The sequence below is a fragment of the Chenopodium album genome, chromosome 6, assembly GCF_948465745.1.
Source record: "Chenopodium album chromosome 6, dcCheAlbu1.1, whole genome shotgun sequence".
Lineage (NCBI taxonomy): Eukaryota > Viridiplantae > Streptophyta > Magnoliopsida > Caryophyllales > Amaranthaceae > Chenopodium > Chenopodium album.
The window spans coordinates 3,202,763-3,221,288 of record NC_137839.1 but is presented as its reverse complement, the minus strand read 5'-3'; the positions used below and the strand labels follow the sequence as shown (position 1 = coordinate 3,221,288).

At 32.2% G+C, this 18,526-nt stretch overlaps 1 pseudogene; it reads right to left on the bottom strand.

Annotated features, from left to right (window-relative positions):
* Nucleotides 1-3,399: 3,399 nt before the first annotated feature.
* Nucleotides 3,400-6,339, bottom strand: LOC145635586 (leucine-rich repeat extensin-like protein 4 pseudogene; annotated as a pseudogene).
* Nucleotides 6,340-18,526: the final 12,187 nt, after the last annotated feature.

The following is an 18,526-nucleotide window of genomic DNA, read 5'->3' as shown; positions in this document are numbered from 1 at the left end:
TGTAATTTCCTCATGTAAGATAATATTTTGATAAACAGGCTTGGGCCACACTCGTCACGAGTGTCCACTTTATACAACCAAGGAAGGAGGTCCCACCTCAAAACTATATGACAATGAGGGGAGTAGCCCCTTACCTTTATAAAGTTGATACGACTTTTTCTTTTCTTCAATGTGGGATACAGACCCGTCCCAATATTCCTTTTTTTTTTTACTTTTTACACTTTTTTTTAATGTGGGACAACTCTTTCACTCACATGTGGATTTTCTTATAGGCTCAACATATTTTAAATTTCTAAATCCATATTATTAATTTTGCTACTCCAAAAAATAAATATGTAAAAACTTTTTTCATGCAACTTATAAGATAACTATCGTATCACCCTTTGCAAAGGAAGGTTCACATCGGAGATCGTTAACATCAAATATAGACAAATGATTAGGAATGATAACAAAGTCATGTTCAATCTCAAGTCATTTGGAAAATTAAAATAAAAGCCTTATTATCTTATCATTCTAGTATGTGAAAAAGCGACACCTGCAAATTAAAAATGCATGTGGTTTCAGTTATCTAATGCGTTTCTTTCAAAAAAATAATTAAATCAGATAATAATACGTTATTTTCTTTGTTTTTTTTGGCACAATTTTCTGGCCAATGCCGGCTTGGAACCGTTAGTGCAACTTTACACAAACTTTGTACGAAAGATTAGGAAAATGAAATGCAAATAGGCAGTAATATCTTACACAACCCTTGTATAATACTCCATACTACCTCTATTTTTTAATTAATTGACATTTTTTTAATTTAGCACTATTTACACACTTTTTTTTTTTTTACCATATTTTAAAATTAATTTTCGATCATTTGGATTAATTTCTTAAAATTCTCTTATTAGGGTTTGTTCTCTTACGTTGAAATTCAGTTCAGTTCAGTTCAGCTCAGTTCAGCTCAGTTCAGTGTAGTTCAGTTCAGTTCAGCTCAGTTCAGTTCAGTTCAGTTCAGCTCAGTTCAGTGTAGTTCAGTTCAGTTCAGTTCAGCTCCTAATTTCCTTCACTTATAAATATTCAGTTCAGTTCAGCTCAGTTCAGCTCAATTCAGTTCAGTTCAGTTCAGTTCAGCTAAGTTCAGTAAATGAGAACAGACCCTTAATCTGATATTGTGACTTGTGAGAGGGTTGCATAGCCGTGTAATATAATTTGATTTACTCATTGTTTATTACTTTTATACTTTAATATTTTGTAGCAAAGAAAAAGACACTTGAAGGAGAAATTAATATTGAGGTCACATGCAAAATAGTAGAAGTAGAAATAGTGAATGGCAAATCCAACTACCCCTTAATTAGTGGGGATCAGCAGTGACTTATTCAAAGAGATCATCAGTTGCACGAGAGATAAGGTGGTGCGTCGTTTGCCCGCTCCATTTTTAACGGCCATTTTTTGTTTCCATTGTTTATTCTTGCTTTTTTTTTTTTTTTTTTTTTTTTTTTTTTTTGAGGGGTTTATTCTAGCTAGTAAGACTCCCATATTAACTACCCTCTCAAATTTTAATTAACTTGTTATTGTTGTATTGGTACATATGTATGTATAATACATGATAAATCGTTTTCAGTAAAAATAAGTGGTAATTAACTTGTTGAAATATAAACTTCTCAAACGACACATATAAATGTCCTACATTAAAAAAAAAACGAGTTAAACATTTTATAAAGGTAAGAGGCTACTCCTCCTATTGCATATGGTTTTGAAATTATATACTCCTAATATACATTACTCTTTGTATTTTATACTCCATATGTACACAATACAGCTATTTTACCTAAAAATTTGTGTATTTATAAAGGACATTTTAGCTACTCCATAGTTTATTATTCTATAACTGATTGATGACAAGTGTCAAATAGAAGACGTCAATCAGCCTACCCAAAAAAGAAGAAAAAAAAAAAAAGAAAAAGAAAATTTTTAAGTTCTCAAACTCCCATCCCCTATTGTCGGTAAATTGTTGAAAACCATTTGTTTGCTTTATTATATTTCTTTGTACTACTGTGCTTTTCTCCTTCACTACCTAGCCATCCCTTATAATGCTCTCCTAAAGACTAAAGAGCACAACAAAACATGAAAGCAATGACTTTTTACACCTCCACTTGTGAACTCTTTCACGTTATTTCATTTCCTACTTTAATAATCAATACATCTTCATATATAAAAACAAGATTCATACTTTCATTAACATTCAAAAGCATTGAGTAAATTAATGACTTTTTAAAGAATATTTGTATTCTTATTGACAAAGTATAAGAAGCTAAAAGTAGAAGTAAATAATTTGTCTTTAGAAGAGTTAAAATAATTTCAATTTAACAAAAATTATAAGAAAATTAACCCTCTATTTTACTTTTAACAATAGTCAAAAGCATTGAGTAAATAAAGGCCCTGTGAGATTAAGTATAACTCGTAAAAGTAAAAATAAGTTTCAATCGGTAAATAATTTCAAACCTAACTTGTAATTGAATAATCAACAGAGATAAACCCTTTTTAAAAAGAAGACTTAAGAGAATAATTAACCCTTTGAAATAAAGATAAAAAAATGGCAAGATTTCTTATAAAAATGTGCACCATAGTTCTCTGTATCTTTTCTAGGGGTCATAATTTCCCGAAATTCAAGGAGGTGTTTAAAGTGTATAGTTGAAGCAAGAAGTGTCAAGGCCAACTATCTACTCACCACAAGTTTGAAATTTGAACAAATAATGGTGGGATCTCGTGACACTAATCTAATTAATTAACCTAAATACTTTATACCTCTGACTCTAATCCAGAACTACTACTACTATATGTTTAGTATTTCATTTCTTACTTATATTTCTCTCCCATTGCTCGCCTCGGTCGAAAATTATGGATCACCGGATCACAATTCTATACTAACACCCTTCATGTTACTCCTCCCTTAATCATTCACCTAAATCATATCGTAATCACTCAAGAGAATGAATTGAATAAAATTACACTAATTAGACGCGAACATGAAAAGCTGTAAACAACTAGCAGAGTATGTAATGTACTCAAATGTCCTAATCCTAGAACAAAATGGATTGATCCAAGTTGTTGAAAAGAATTGGATCACCAAATAACCAACCCCATGTGGATTCCCAATCTTGGGAATTTGATGTAGACTTTAGTTCTTGGACTAAAATGGAGCACCCAATTTTGTGCTCAATTTCTGGTTGACAATGTAGCACTATAACAATAATCTAAAAGTTGCAAAATTCTGCAGAATATCATGCATATATGAGTTAACCATATCGAAATCGAATCAATCAATTCTCTTCTGTATACATAGCAATCACATATATACCCATTTCATATTAACAATCCAATTTCAAAAGAACTATAAGAACATAAATTAACAAATGAAAGAAAAGAGAGACAAAAGTGATATGAATTCTGAAAAATGAATACAAAGTAAAAATTGTTCCAAAATTATACTATAAATGGAGAATCAAAATGAAATTAAAAAAAAAAAAAAAAAGGTATGATCATAAATTAAAAAAAAAAAAAAAAAAAAAGAAAGAAAAAAAAGAAATTAATAACAAACCCACATAGCAGCAGCAGCAACACCAGGGATAAGTGTTATAGCTGCAAATTTTCCCCTTAATCCATCCACATTTATGATTGTTTCCTCAATTTTTGCATAACAAAAGCCTATACATACACTTTTCCCCTGCAATTTCTAATTTTTTTTTGTTTTTTTGAGAATTTTTTGGTTCTTTTTTTGAACTTCCGCTGCACCAAATTTTATTTGACAAACTCAGATTATCCATAACAATTTATGAATGAATTTTGTGGAATATAGACTTGTTCCTCCTCTTTGTTTTTCACTTCTTTGTTGACTCGTCGCCGTCGTTGTTATCGCCGTTGATACAAGACGACTATATAAGCTATGATACAAGCTTACAACAACCTCTTTTATTGCCCAAAAGAAAACACCAATTGAAGAAGCGAAATAGTAAAATGTGATGATGATAGTAATAATGGTAGTAGCTAAGAATGTGATCATGATTTTCAACAAGAGAGGGGAAGTTAGAGGAAAGAGAATTTGAATTTTCATCTCAACAAAAGAATCATCAATAGAAAGGTGGGGGTGGAGGTGAAGCATATGGCAATCCAAAGATTGGTGGCAATGGACCTTCATAGGTTGGAGCTGGTGGCGGCGAAGGTGGGGGTGGTGATACATATACATAAGGCGGCGAAGGGTGTGGCATAAATGGTGGAGGGTGTTCGGGACAAGGCGGCGGTGATAATGGTGCTGGAGGTGGTGGAAGCTCAACGTATGGCGGGGGCGGGGGAGGTGAATTGTATAGATAAGGCGGTGGCGGTGAAGGAGAGGGAGGTGGGGGTGAAGGTGGAGGTGGGGAGGGTGGTGGTGGCGGTGGTGGAGATGGTGGGGGTGGAGATGGTGGTGGGGGTGGTGGTGGTGAAGGTGGTGGTGGTGAGGGTGGGGGTGGAGGTGGTGAGTAAACTGGTGGAGGTGGTGGTGGAGGTGAAGGCGGTGGTGGAGAAGGTGGAGGCGGTGGTGGGGAGTACACGGGAGGTGGTGGAGGTGGGGGCGAAAACACGGGAGGTGGGGGAGACGAGATAAGAGGTGGTGAAGGATAAACCACAACAGGTGGTGAAGGATAAAATGGAGAGGGAGTTGGAAAATAAGGTGAAGGTGTAGATGAGCCACAACCAAATGAGGTACAATCAACAGGATGTGATAAGAACGCTCTGCACTGAGAAGCAGAGCGTTGGACGGGCCGTTTGGGAATGCAATTCCGTCTATCACTAGTAGAAGGCAGGCGCAAGCAAGCCGGGGGCTCGCCGGTAAAGAAGTTGTAAGAGTATGTAAAGTTTTGCAAGTTGGGCAACTTACAAATACTAGCCGGAATGTACCCAGAGAACATGTTATGCGCCACATCGAGCTGCTCCAAAGTCGTAATCTGACCAATCGACTCCGGCAAAGAACCCATCAACTCATTAAAACTAACATCAAAAACAGTGAGATTTTGCAACAAACCCATGTCACTCGGCAAGCAAGATCTAAACCCATTATTCATCATAATAATCTCATTCAAATTCTCCATGTGAACCAAGCTCTCAGGTACACACCCATGAAACTTGTTGTTCGCCAAAACAATGACGGACACCGGCGAGTTCCCAAAGTTATCCGGAAGCTCGAACTGGAACCGATTATGGTTGATGAAAATAGCATCAAGATCTTTATCAAACAACTCTCGTGGAACAGTACCTTCAAATTCGTTAAACCTTAGATCTAGGTACTTCAAGCTGGGCAAAGATAGCAAAACCCTCGGAAACTTCCCAGCAAAGCGGTTATTACTCAGATCTATCTCGTGCAACAATCTCATGTTGCGGAACCTCTGCGGGACAGTCCCGCAGAATCGGTTCGAGTTGATGTGAAACAACGCCAAGTCACGGAGGAGACCCAGCTCCTCCGGGAGGTACCCAGCGATGTCCGCGTGGTTTAAGTCGATACCGGCTACTGTCACAATGTTATGATCATCAGGCGCCGGAGCACAGAAAATACCTGTGTAATGACACACGTCGGATCCGACCCAATTAGCCGTGTAGTTAAATGGGTCGGATAAGATGGCTTGCTTCCATGCTTGAAGAGCAATGTAGGCGTCCCTTAACCTTGGGTTGGCGAAACTCAGGTTAGGCGGGACGCTTACCTTCTCACCCCTGTCGCCAAACTCATCCTTGTAATACAGAAGCTGCCGTCGGCTAATGTACCTCACCTCTGCTTCGCTGAGCCTCCCATGTCCGATGAAAGCTGAGGAGGTGTCCGATAGTAAAGAAACAATGTTTAGAAGGATAACAAAATAAGAAGAACAAAGTAACAAAGGGTTTGAAATATGGGTTGTTTTCTTCATCATCTCATATGAGACATCTATAAAACAACCCAGAATAAAATTATAGAATCAAATGAACAGTCTTCCTTTTTTTACAAGGATGTGTGGAAAGAGAGTGAGCTGCTCTCAAATTCTCTCACTGATTTTGGTTTTGGTAATGAGCAGTCAGATCTGAGAAGAAAAAAATAATGTGGGTTGTTCTTGTTTTCTTGTTTTAGTGAGAGAAACAAGAGAGAAAAAAAAAAAAGAGAGGAGATTTTGATTTAGGAGTGTGAGGTGAAGAAGAAGAGAAGGGTTTTTGTTTTTGTGTTTTCAAGTAATGAATTTTCCTTTTTATTAATGTAAGGGAAAATTTGGGGGTTTCTATGTAATGTAGGTAGTGTAGGAAATGTGAGGAGAGTTGTATGTGTATATTTAGTGAGGATGAGAGAGAAAATATTACATCAAGGGCCAGCTAAATCACAGCTCAAAGCCCACTTGAATTTTCTTTCTTTTTTTTTTTTTTTATAAAAAAAAAAAAAAATTAAGGACGTGTTTGTTAGGGGGAGTAGTTTTTTTTAGGGTACTTCATTGATATCTAATTTAATTAAATTAATAATATATATTTATTTATAGTACAAGGTTGGCGACTTTATTCTTTTCTTCTTTAGCTTTGGTTTTGGTATTCAAAGCTCTTGGAAGTTAAGGGTGTATGGAATATGAGATATATAAAATAATATTGGACCAACCGAAGGAAGACAAAATATTGTTCCTTTTCATTTAATTTAATTAGATAAATTTGATTAGGTAGAATTATGAGTACATTACTTAAATGTTTTAGTAGAATTATGAACTTGAGCTACCTAGATATTAAGACAAAATCTAATCATAACTCTAATCCCCTTCCAACCGAAAGGAGAAGAAAAGAATTTAATTTTTAGAAAGGTGGCATTTTTATGAAAATTCAGTTTGTTTATATATAATTTCTACTAATTTATTATCGGTTTCATCGTAAGGATAAGTTAACTATGCTCGTCATTTTTAAAAATATCTTGCTAGATAAATTTTATTTTATTATTTTTTGAGGAAAATACTAGACAAATTTTATATTCTAAAAGAACATTATTTGTTTTTGTTTTACAAAAAATTGTGGTTAGAAATGCTTACTCCATGAAATAAGTTAGAAGAATCATGTAGTTAGGCCCCCTAAAACAATTTGGTCGTGAAAAACTGTCCAATCATATAATTGCATGCGAAGGCTGAAATTTTCACGTTTAGATGCTAGAAAAAATGAAAAATAAAAAAAAGTGTAGAGTTGAATAGTAATTTTTTATAATCCTTAATAATAGTAATAATAAGTCAAACACGTAATAAAATGTTCTAAAATAAACTAATCACATGATTATAGAGAATTTGTTAGAATTATGATTGCCAATAATACATGTTTGTTAGTCTTATCACTACTAACTAGCGGAGATGGTAATGAAACATTCCAAGAACTAATAAACCTTTGTCCACCAAGAAATTAGCTGGTTAGCATTTTCAAAAAGAAAAATCTTTTTCTTTCTTTTTTGGTTTATTATTTTTCTTCTAATTTCTTGTATAAGTGCCAAATTTTATTTAATTTACGCGTCTAAAGAGTTTTATTCCTAGAATTGAGGCTTAGTATTTGTTTGTAATGCATGTATCACTCTGTTTGCTTCAGTAATTATCATCATAATCATTTTATTAGTGAAGTCTTTGTCTACTAATGATAAGGACCACGTTATTAAATATTTCTCAGCATTGAAATTTCATTTTCAATGTAGTAGTATATTTTGTCAAAAATTCGCGCTTCTTGCTTTATTAAAAGGATTTTATTCTTCCATAAAAGAAAAGAGTTAAGGGTATATATCTATATCTATACTTAGTATTTAAAAACACAAACCATAATTTTTCATATGACACATGTCATCACAAGTCACTCACTACCACATATGACACATGTCACCCCTTTTAATCTTTTTGTTTAAGTCTTTATACATTCTATAACTTGCAAATTCAATTAAGAAAATGAAGTGTTTCATTTCCATCATAATAAAATAAAGTTGAACCAATTAATATACATCACATAAACATATGAATTGAATTATATTAAAATTGTCTTTTCAACTAATAGACTTAAAATATAACTTAAACCAATATGTCATTTCATATCCTATAATCTTCATGTATATATATGTAACTAAATTCCTTTATCTTTTTCCCCATTTCTACCCTCATTCTTTTTTTCCATTTAAGTTTTAGCAATGAAACAATTACTTCGTATTTCATATCAAAAGTTTCAACTATTGAAAAACATACCTACATATGAAATAACCTAAATATGAACTCGTGCATCGAACGGGCCAAAAGGCTAGTTAATCTAAAAAGGTTATCTAGAATTTTAACATATAATGCGGTTTAACTCAAAATATACTCGAATTTATATCTTTGACACAAGATACTAAAATTTAAAAATTACAAAGATAGTAAATGGAGTAGTACAATTGTAAAGAGCTCTTCAAGGGCGTATTTACACTTGCTACTCTAGCTAACAAAGATTGTGCTGCTTCGTTTGCACTATAAAAAAGTAACCTTCAGCCATGACATATGAAAATTTCCACCAAAACTTGTTCAAATCACGGAGGACTCTATTAGGTTAATTACAACAAATTCACAAATTAGTTCTTTACTAAACAACTAAAGTACGTGTATGTTTCAACCATATGTATTGGTAAAAATATCTCATTTTTTGTCATTTTTTTTTTTTTTTTACGAAACCAACTAAGCACAAACAATAAGCTCTCTCATCAATACAGCATGAGGTCAAACCATTCGAAACAGATGGAGTACATAAAAAAGCAAATAAATTAGCCCATTTAAGGATGATTTGCCCGTTAAAAGAAAAGAAAAGATAATTAAAAAAAATATGGATAAAATTGAGAGAATAGAGGCGCCAATTGTCAAAAGAAAGGAGCTGAGTAGAGTCAATGAATTGCCAGTATTAGTAAATAGTAACGTCTACTGAATTCACATGATTAACCTTTCTCCTAACGTTGCCTTTTGCCACGCTCCCCTTAATTTCCCTTACAAAAGTACGAGTATTTATTATATTTTCACCATTTTTTCTAATGAGTATTTTTGTGTGTAATTGTGTATGTGTATTTTTTTTAATATGTACGAGTATATAACTTCACCACTTGTTTGCCTCTACCTTTAATTTCCTCACGTTCAGGGATAGCAAATATAAATTAATGATAATACTTTTAATATTGTGCTCTATATATGGCTTAATGATATATATGTTGGGAGTGGTTTCGGAGAATGAAAATTTGATGTTGCGATATTTACTTAAGAGGTGACAAACGGATAGTTTCGGAGAATGAAAATTTGACGTTGTGATATTCTTAAATAGTGTTGCACCTGCGTGAATGTATATATTGCGATTTCATGACTGTGCACTGCCAATTTCACATGCTCAACTCATAGCAGTTTCATGTACTCCTAACCCAAATGACTTTTATAAATAAAATTTAAACAAACAGTCATCTTTTTTTGGATGATTATTGTCAGAAAATGTGATCAGTGTGCCATGAATTTTTGTTGTAAATAATTATTTAATCTGCAGATACAAATGCACATCATTATACAAAGTACCTAGCAAAATGCTAAGTTTTAAATAATTATTTATTTTTTAAATTAGTTTGGGACTCTGAAACTCTCTGTTGGAGTTTATAGTTTGGAGTACAATAAATGATATTTTTTGCTTGTAATTTTTATACTTATTGTGGCATTTTAGACATGATTTATTAATGAATGAAATAATTAACTAATGACTATTAACCTCTAATGAACGGTAATGAAAACAATTATTTAAGCTCTATAAATTTGTTTTGTTAATGGAAATATAAGATTTATTTGATAGTCACATCAATTTAGTTAATTATGAACTACTCATAACTTCAAAGAAGGGAGAACTCTCCCTATCAATGTTGCTGTTATTAGTTCATGCTTTGTATTACCCCTAATGATTGCTTTAAAGGAGCGTTTCATATACTACTCATATCCACAAAATGCATCTTCTTTTTAGGGAGCTCATATGCGAAGATTTTTCGAAGTTAAGCGTGCTTGGCTGGGAGAAGTCTTAGGATGGAACTTAAAGTATTTTTATGTTGATCCATTAAACTTGAATCAATTTTACCAATAAAATATACTCCGTATACAATAATACATTATTTGCTATTATACTTCGTATTTGTAAAATCTCATGTTTAAAAATAGGAAAAGTAAAGTGTAGTCATTTATTAGGAAAAAAAAACACATTATCAACTCATTGGCATTCAGGCAAGGTCTAAGGGCATGTTCCGATTTACTGAAAACAACTGAACTGATTGGGGTCAGACTAAACTGAATTGATTGGAGCTGCACTAAACTGAATATAGCTGAAATGAATTGTTTTTGAGAGAAGGAAATTAGGAGCTAATTAAACTCAACTGATTGGAGCTAAATTAAACTGAACTGAAATTAAGATGAACAGCTCCTAAATTCCAAAGTACCCCCCTACTCAATGGGTACAAGTGAAAGAGTGATGACTGGTGAGTGTGTCTGGTGGTTGAAAAGCTTTTCAATTACAAATTTATATGGACAATATGCTTCTATTTGTACCCCCTTTAAAAATTGATTTGTGGGCTAAGGGCTTGTTCTGAATTACTGAACTATTTATGGGAGAAAGAAATTATGAATTGAACTGAACCGAACTATATTGAACTGATTGGAGATGAACTGAAATGAAATTAAGCTGAAGAGAACAAACCCTAAATTTACAGATAGCTTGATGATCATATTATACTAAGTGAGTTTTATGATTATAATTGTTTGTTTCAACTTCAATTCTAAGATAAACTTAAGGCCCTGTTTTCTAGAGCTATATATTATGCTTAGCTGAAATCTAGTTTGTTGAGTCCTGCTCGACTAATTCAATCTTCTTTACTAACACTTACTCTACTATACTGAAATTCGCTCTGTTGAACTCTATTCTGCTCTACCTAGACGTTCAAAAGATTGTGACATTACAGTGATGACAAAGTATGAAGTTCGATTTTTAAAGCTTGACAACTCTAATAAGTTTGATCTCAAAACTTACACTCTTTGTTTCATAATTATTTTTCACTTATTTTCTCATAGTTAGACGCAATTTTCAATTTAAATTTATAATAATGTGATAATAACAATTATGAAAGGTCGAAAAAAAATGCCATCACAACTGACGACTTTTGTAAACAACAAAAATTGATGAGCATAAGAGCATTGACTATATAGTATATGAAAACAAACCATGAGGATTAAAAAACAAGCGATTTTCTAAGCTAAGATAGTATCAAAAATTGTGTGTGTGTATTTTTTTCCATGCATGCATGTAAATATACAAATAATCTTTCCCAAACTATGTAGTAGGGGTATATGATGAGCTACTTTTAAAGTAAAATCTAAGAGGATCTCTAGAGAAATTAAAAAAGACAAACTATTTTAGATACTATCTTTCTTCTCAAGCAAACTTTTTCAATGGCTTTAATTACGGTATTAACATTCTTAATCTTTCATATTAAGCATTGATGATTAAACTCTAAAGCACACGAAGTACGTAAGAGAAACCATGAGAAGATATAATTTTATAATTTTCATATATTGGCATAATCAAAGGCTACATTTCCTTTATATTCCCAATTCCTAACGTAATCATACGGTTGTTATAACGCAATCTAAGTTACTAGTAAAATAATATAACTCTAAAGATGTTAATTCCAATCTTTGTCCTCAATTTATTTAATTGCATTGAGGCTTCATTTACGGAAAAAATTGAAGATAATAAAGTTGTTGATAAAAGATATCGCGTCTAGGAAGTTGCTAGTGTGAACGTATGATACTTCTCTTTTGTTATGACTTTTTTCTTTTTCAAATTTCTTTCTGTGTATTCTAATTTTGATTTTTTTTTTACTAATTAATAATTTTCTATTATTAAGAACGGACCCACAAACCTCTTATCTCATACTCCTTTAGTTTCTTTTAAATGCTATAGTTTGGTCTTTTGCAGTTAATACAGTGCTAAAAACTTATTAAGAGGTAGTAGCTAAGAGAAATGTATCATGGGATCATATAATATGTTGTGTAATACATATTTGACTAGTTACTAGTCGAACACATAAAAACTTGTTGCTGCTTTGAATTTATGAATGGGGGGTGTCTACGTAAACCAATAAATTGAGTGTTAAATGATAAAAGCTAAGTGGACAGTGCAACCATCCAAATGATCTCTCAAAGACGTTAGGTAAATGGAAAAATATAATGAAGTGAATGCGTGGACTCCGTGGAGTGTCTATATATAGAATCATATAAAAGGGTTTATGTTTTACTACTCGCATTTTACAATTTTCAATTTTTGTCACTATGGGAAAGTTGGTTTAGATCAGTAGATGTCAAGCACCTTTTGGTTAAATTCATTAATTTAGGGTGATACCTAAAATTTGATATCAATCTATTTCTATAATACTCGTATTTGTTTAGTGTAATTTTTTTTTATACATTAGAATATGTAAGATGGTCCCTCGCATTCAGAATTTATTTATAATTATGAATGTGAAATTTATTAGAGATTACAAATAAATTCAGTATGATTCAATGCTTGAGAAATTATAGCAAATTGGTAAGTACTCTCATTTTCTCTCAATCCCATCTTAGTGACCCGTATTAAATGTCTTTAACTAAATCAAAAGGACTATAACTAAATGCACTACTAAATACTATAGCCCGTAGACCATTACACTTATTTAATTGTAACATTGAATTATTTTGATAATTTTTACGAGAAACCATATATGGAAGATGAACATGCATGCAAAGCGTTACAAAGAACATATTATTACACTACTACACCTACAATTTCAATGGGTCAACAAATAAAATTTCCCAACGAACTCTTGTCTTAATTGATATTAGCACAGACAGTATAGATTAGCTACCTTCGGGTTTTTCTTTATTCAAGAAAAACCGTTCGTTAATTTAGTTAGTGATGTCTCTCAAGGTGATCTCAAACAACACTATTAGGTTCTGTTCTCATCAGATTATTTTCAGTTCATTTCAATTCATCTCTAATAAGTTCAGTTTAGTTCAGCTCCTTATTTCCTTCTCTCATAAAATATTGATTTCAGCTCAATTCAGTTCAGTTCAATTTTGTCCAGCTCTAATAAGTTTAGTTCAGTTCAGTTCAGTCAATGAGAACAGACCTTTAGTATATATGAAGTATATGTTGAGAAAATACATTTTTATTTTTAAATTAAAAAAGTAACCTAAAACTCAAAAAATAATGCAAGTAGATCGAATAGAACGAATGCATTAGTATTTAGCAATAACTTTAATTTGTATGTACTTCCTATTACTTTAGTTATATAATACTATGTAATATATTGTTTTTTTTTTTTTTTACGGAAAAAAAAAAAAATCAGAGATAGGGCTTGTTTTGATTTACTGAAACGAACGGTTTATGAGGGAAGAAAATTAGAAGCTGAACTGATTGAAATTGAACTAAAATGAACTGAAATTAAGTTGAAGAGAACAGACCATATATTTGCTCTGTTCTTTTTTACTTGACCTGTTTCTTTTATCACGTTTGTCAATGCAAAAGTTTAATGATCAATAACTATAATTCTACATAAACAAAAATTATAAAAGTTATATACTATGATAGTACTTATTGAGATGAATTCAAAAAGATCCTACATGAATATGTTTTTCCTCACATATTATTCACAAAAGACGGTCAAAAAAGGGGTGATGAATAGTGTAAAAGTCAAAGCGGGTCAAGTAAAAAAGAATGGAGGAAATATATATCTTTAAACAAAAATGTTTACCAAAAAAAAAAAAAAAAAAAGGCAAAGATGATAAATTACTAGTACGTATGTAGTAAAATCGTAAAAGGTGTAGGAACTAGGAAGAATGAGTATGACTGTATGAGGATGAGTCCTTAAATTGAAGACAGAATAGAAAGAGTAGGGGGTCCACATGTCACGTCTTGCACGGCTGGATCGTCGGCGACCAATATGCTGTGGAGCCCATTTAAAGCCCAGCCCAACCGGCCCATACTCTTCGGCCCGTTTTTAGCTGTGCTGCACTCCGCCCTCTATTTTCTACGCGTTTGCGTATCACTATTTCCCTCTTTTTCCTTAAAAAAAGTAAATTACTTTCAAATCTTCATTTAAGAGTATTTACTACTTCCTCAATTTTATTTCTCTTTTTGTCAATTGAGAGATTAAAATGGTATTTGAAGTGATGAATTTAACACATTGATAGTTTAATTTGAACTGATAATAATATAAAGTAACAACTAAATTCGAATCAAAGAAATATGTTTTAGGAGGTGTAACTTTAACTTTTGTAAATTACTTTAATATAATAATATGCAAAATATATCTTTGTTAATTAAAGGCCTAGTTTTGGCACCTTATGTGGTTTGACTAAAAAAGTTGTCAAAATGCAAATAGTATTATTCTTTTTATGTATGATTGCCTGATTGGTAATTTATAAGCCCCAACTTCCACATCATATGTTGTTACAGCTTGGATATGAGAAGCTCTTATGGATGAGAATTTAGCTTTTTGTCAACCTTATGACACAACACAAGGTGTTTGTTGGTGTGCATATGTTAAAATATAATCTATGTGCTTATCGATAAATAATTGGCACACCATCTTTAATGATTAATAGCCCCTAAACAAACCCAACTATTCATTTAAATACCTTAATTTAACATGCAATCTATATAGGTAATGATAATTAGAAGAACCGTTATTTTTATTTCAAAGAATTATTTCAAAATAACTATCCATCGTTGATAAATATATAGCTAAATTTACACGTGCTATATGTTTCTAATCGTATTTCAAGCTACAGATTATTTTAATAGCCGAAAGAGTAGGTTAAACGAAGTTTAATTAAAACCATTTTCACTGTTTTTTCCAAACAAAAACAACAACAAAAAAAGGCTAAGCTAGTACAAACCTATATGAAACATATTGAAGTATGGAATTTTATGAATGGACCAAAAGCATGAAGGATGCCACAAAATAGGAGTACAAAATCTAAAAAGACCATCATATTATTCAAAGGCACATGCCATGATTGAGAGGTTTCGAATCATAAGGTTTATTTGTCACACAATTTGTCAATAACATTCCTACCATACGCATTCAACAAAATCATATCATATGGTCTCTATTTTATAATCATCTTATCATTACATATTTATATTCCCTTTAATTTGTTCTTGTTCTAACTCAATCCTTATCATAATCTTATTCCCATGATACATGTCAATCGGAATGAATGATTAAGCTAATAGTTAATAAGCATATTAGATGTTAAATATATTGATGTTTGAATAATTGAGCCTTGATTGCATTCTTTAATCATCTGTTTAATTATACAAGTATTAATCAAACATTTATAATTATAGATGTGTATGTTTTAAGTAATTGGGTGTGTTATATTAACTTGATTTTCTATTATTAAATTTTTTTGAATTTATTTAAGTTGTTAATTGAATTAAATCTTGATAGCCTTTATTAAGATTTATAGACCCTTACTTGAATTTATTTTTTCCAAGATAAGTAAAATAAGGTGAGCATAAGTGTGCTCAACTACTAGATTAAGTTGATCTCACTAATTACAAAAGTAAAATAAAATGGGATTAGAAAAAGGTGACTTGCAAAAAAGTCCTAACCAACTACCAGTTTAAATTTCACAAGTGCTAAAGAAATGATTGTATTTATAATCATCATTCATTAAGCATTTCAATAACAATAATTAATCTTAGTCAATAAGCGAATGCCAATTGGTTTGAATTGAAGCTTCAAGTTATTCATTGTTGTACGATGATCATTCGTTGCATCATATTGAGGAATCAGTGGATTTATATTAGAAGATCATTAGTAAATAAATTAAAAGACATTAACACGGTTAAGAAAGATTATACCATATATATTAAGCTCTAGAATTAAGATCATCCCATTATGGTCTACAAAAGACATGTGTAATGACTATATCTTCAAATTTGTGTAGGTAAATTTTGAAAAAAAATAACATTCGGTAATCAGAGTATTAAAAGACACTTTGAGATAAATTTAACAAAGTACACGAGATAAGTGCATTGACAATATTTATTCTAATATATATATTGGTGATAATTGATTAATGTTTTAAACATTGTGATAGAATTGGAAAAATCGTGCATTGGTGGAGCACTGGAACCAAGCTATCTTTATAGAATAGTAAGAGTAGTTTAAAGTATAAAAAAGTTTTTTTTTTTTTTTTTTTTAATTTTTTTTTCTATGTCAAGGAAAAAAAATAACAAAAATATAAGCTTTGAAATAGCAAAAAAATTCTTGTTCTAATTGATCGCTTAGTAAACGAGCGTTCTTAATCATGGTAAAAAATTCAAACCCATAATAAATTTTGACCCGACTTAAAAATGACCTTGTCCTACAAGTACGTGACCGGTGTAATGCCAAGAATGCCAACTAATGTATAGGATATTGTAGAGCTAAAGACCTCGCGAGGCACGCAAAAGAAGAAATAGATTACGCGACCAATAGGCGCGGGTGCCAGCTACAACGATGAGAACGCAGCGTGCCAAACGGTGTGTAGAATTAACATAAAAATGTAGGTCAATTTCCCACTACTCCACACGTCAATGTTGTTTTAATCTTACTACTAATTTAGCCTACTATCTCATGCTAATTTTTGTATGCATTTTTTTATATATATATATAAAAAATTGCATATGAATAATAACATAATCATTTCTTTGTCATATTATAATAATAATGTTGGAGTTTTCTAAGGTGAACATCATCATTTATTCATATATGGCCGAAACAAATTTTCTCAAAAAACGTGGATATTAGCCTTTAATTTTTGAATTTTTTTACTTTTATTCACCCGGAAGTAAAAATTGTTGAAATGTTTACCATGGTCCCTAATACCCTCGGGGAGTCCAATTGACTAGGTGGAACCATCCAATTTGCCTCTAAACGACCAATTTACCGGTTTAAAACTTGCACCGATTTCATTAACTCCCGCCTACCACGAACATTTATGACAACATATAATGATCATATATGGTTCCAAACGGCATTACATGACCCCCAAGATGTATCCTCTAAAATCTCAATACTTTTCGACACCGGACCCGAAACATTTGAAATTTCTCAAAAAGCGTATATATTACCCTTCAATTTTAGAACTTTTTGACTTTTTTTTGCCCGGATATAAAAATTGCCAAAATATTTACCCTGGTTCCTAATATCCCCCAGGAGTCCAATTGGGTAGGTGAAACCATCCAACCTGCCTTTAAACGACCAATTTACCGGTTTATAACTTGCACCGATTTCATTAACTCACGCCTACCATGAACATTTATGACAACATATAATGATCATATATGGTTCCAAACGGCATTATATGACCCCGAGATCTATCCCCTAAAATATCAATGCTTTTCGACACCGGGCCCCGAAACTTTCGAAATTTCTCAAAAAGCGTGGATAATGCCTTAAATTTTTGAATTTGTTGACTTTTTTTCGCCCGGAAATAAAAATTTCCAAAATGTTTAGTCCCTAATACCCTATGGCAGTCCAATTGGGTAAAAGGAACCAACCAATTTGCCTTTCCGATTTTCAACTTGCACCGATTTAATTAATTCAAGCCTACCACGAACATTTATGACAACATATAATGATTATATATGGTTCCAAACGGCATTATATGGCCCCGTGATGTATTCCCTAAAATCTCTAAGGCTTTTCATCAACGGGCTCCGAAACCTTCAAAATTTCTCAAAAAGCGTGGATATTAGACTTCAATTTTGGAAACTTTTTACTATTTTTCGCCCGGAAATAAAAATTGCCGAAATGTTTACCATGGTCCCTAATACCATTCGGGAGTCCAATTGGGTGGGTAGAACTATCCAATTTGCCTTTAAACGCCCAATAAACCAGTTTACAACTTGCACCGATTTCATTAATTCAAGCCTACCACGAACATTTATGACAACATATAATGGTATATATGGTTCCAAACGACATTACATGAACCCGTAATGTATTCCCTAATATATCAAGGCTTTTCGTCAATGGGCCTCAAAACCTCCAAAATTTCTCAAAAACCTGGATATTAGACTTCAATTTTAGAGTTTTTTACTTTTTTTTCGCACGGTAATAAAAATTGTCGAAATGTTTACCATGGTCCCTAATATCCTTCGATAGTCGAATTGGGTGGGTGGAACTATCCAATTTCCCTTTAATCGACCAATTTACCAGTTTACAACTTGCACCGATTTCATTAACTCAAGCCTACCACGAACATTTATGACAACATATAATGATCATATATGGTTCCAAACAGCTTTATATGACCCCGAGATATATTCCCTAAAATTTCAATGCTTTTCGACACCGGGCCCCGTAACATTCAAATTTTCTCAAAAACCGTGGATATTAGCTGTCAATTTTGGAATTTTTTGACTTTTTTTCGCCCGTAAATAAAAATTTCCGAAATGTTTTCCATGGTCTCTAATACCC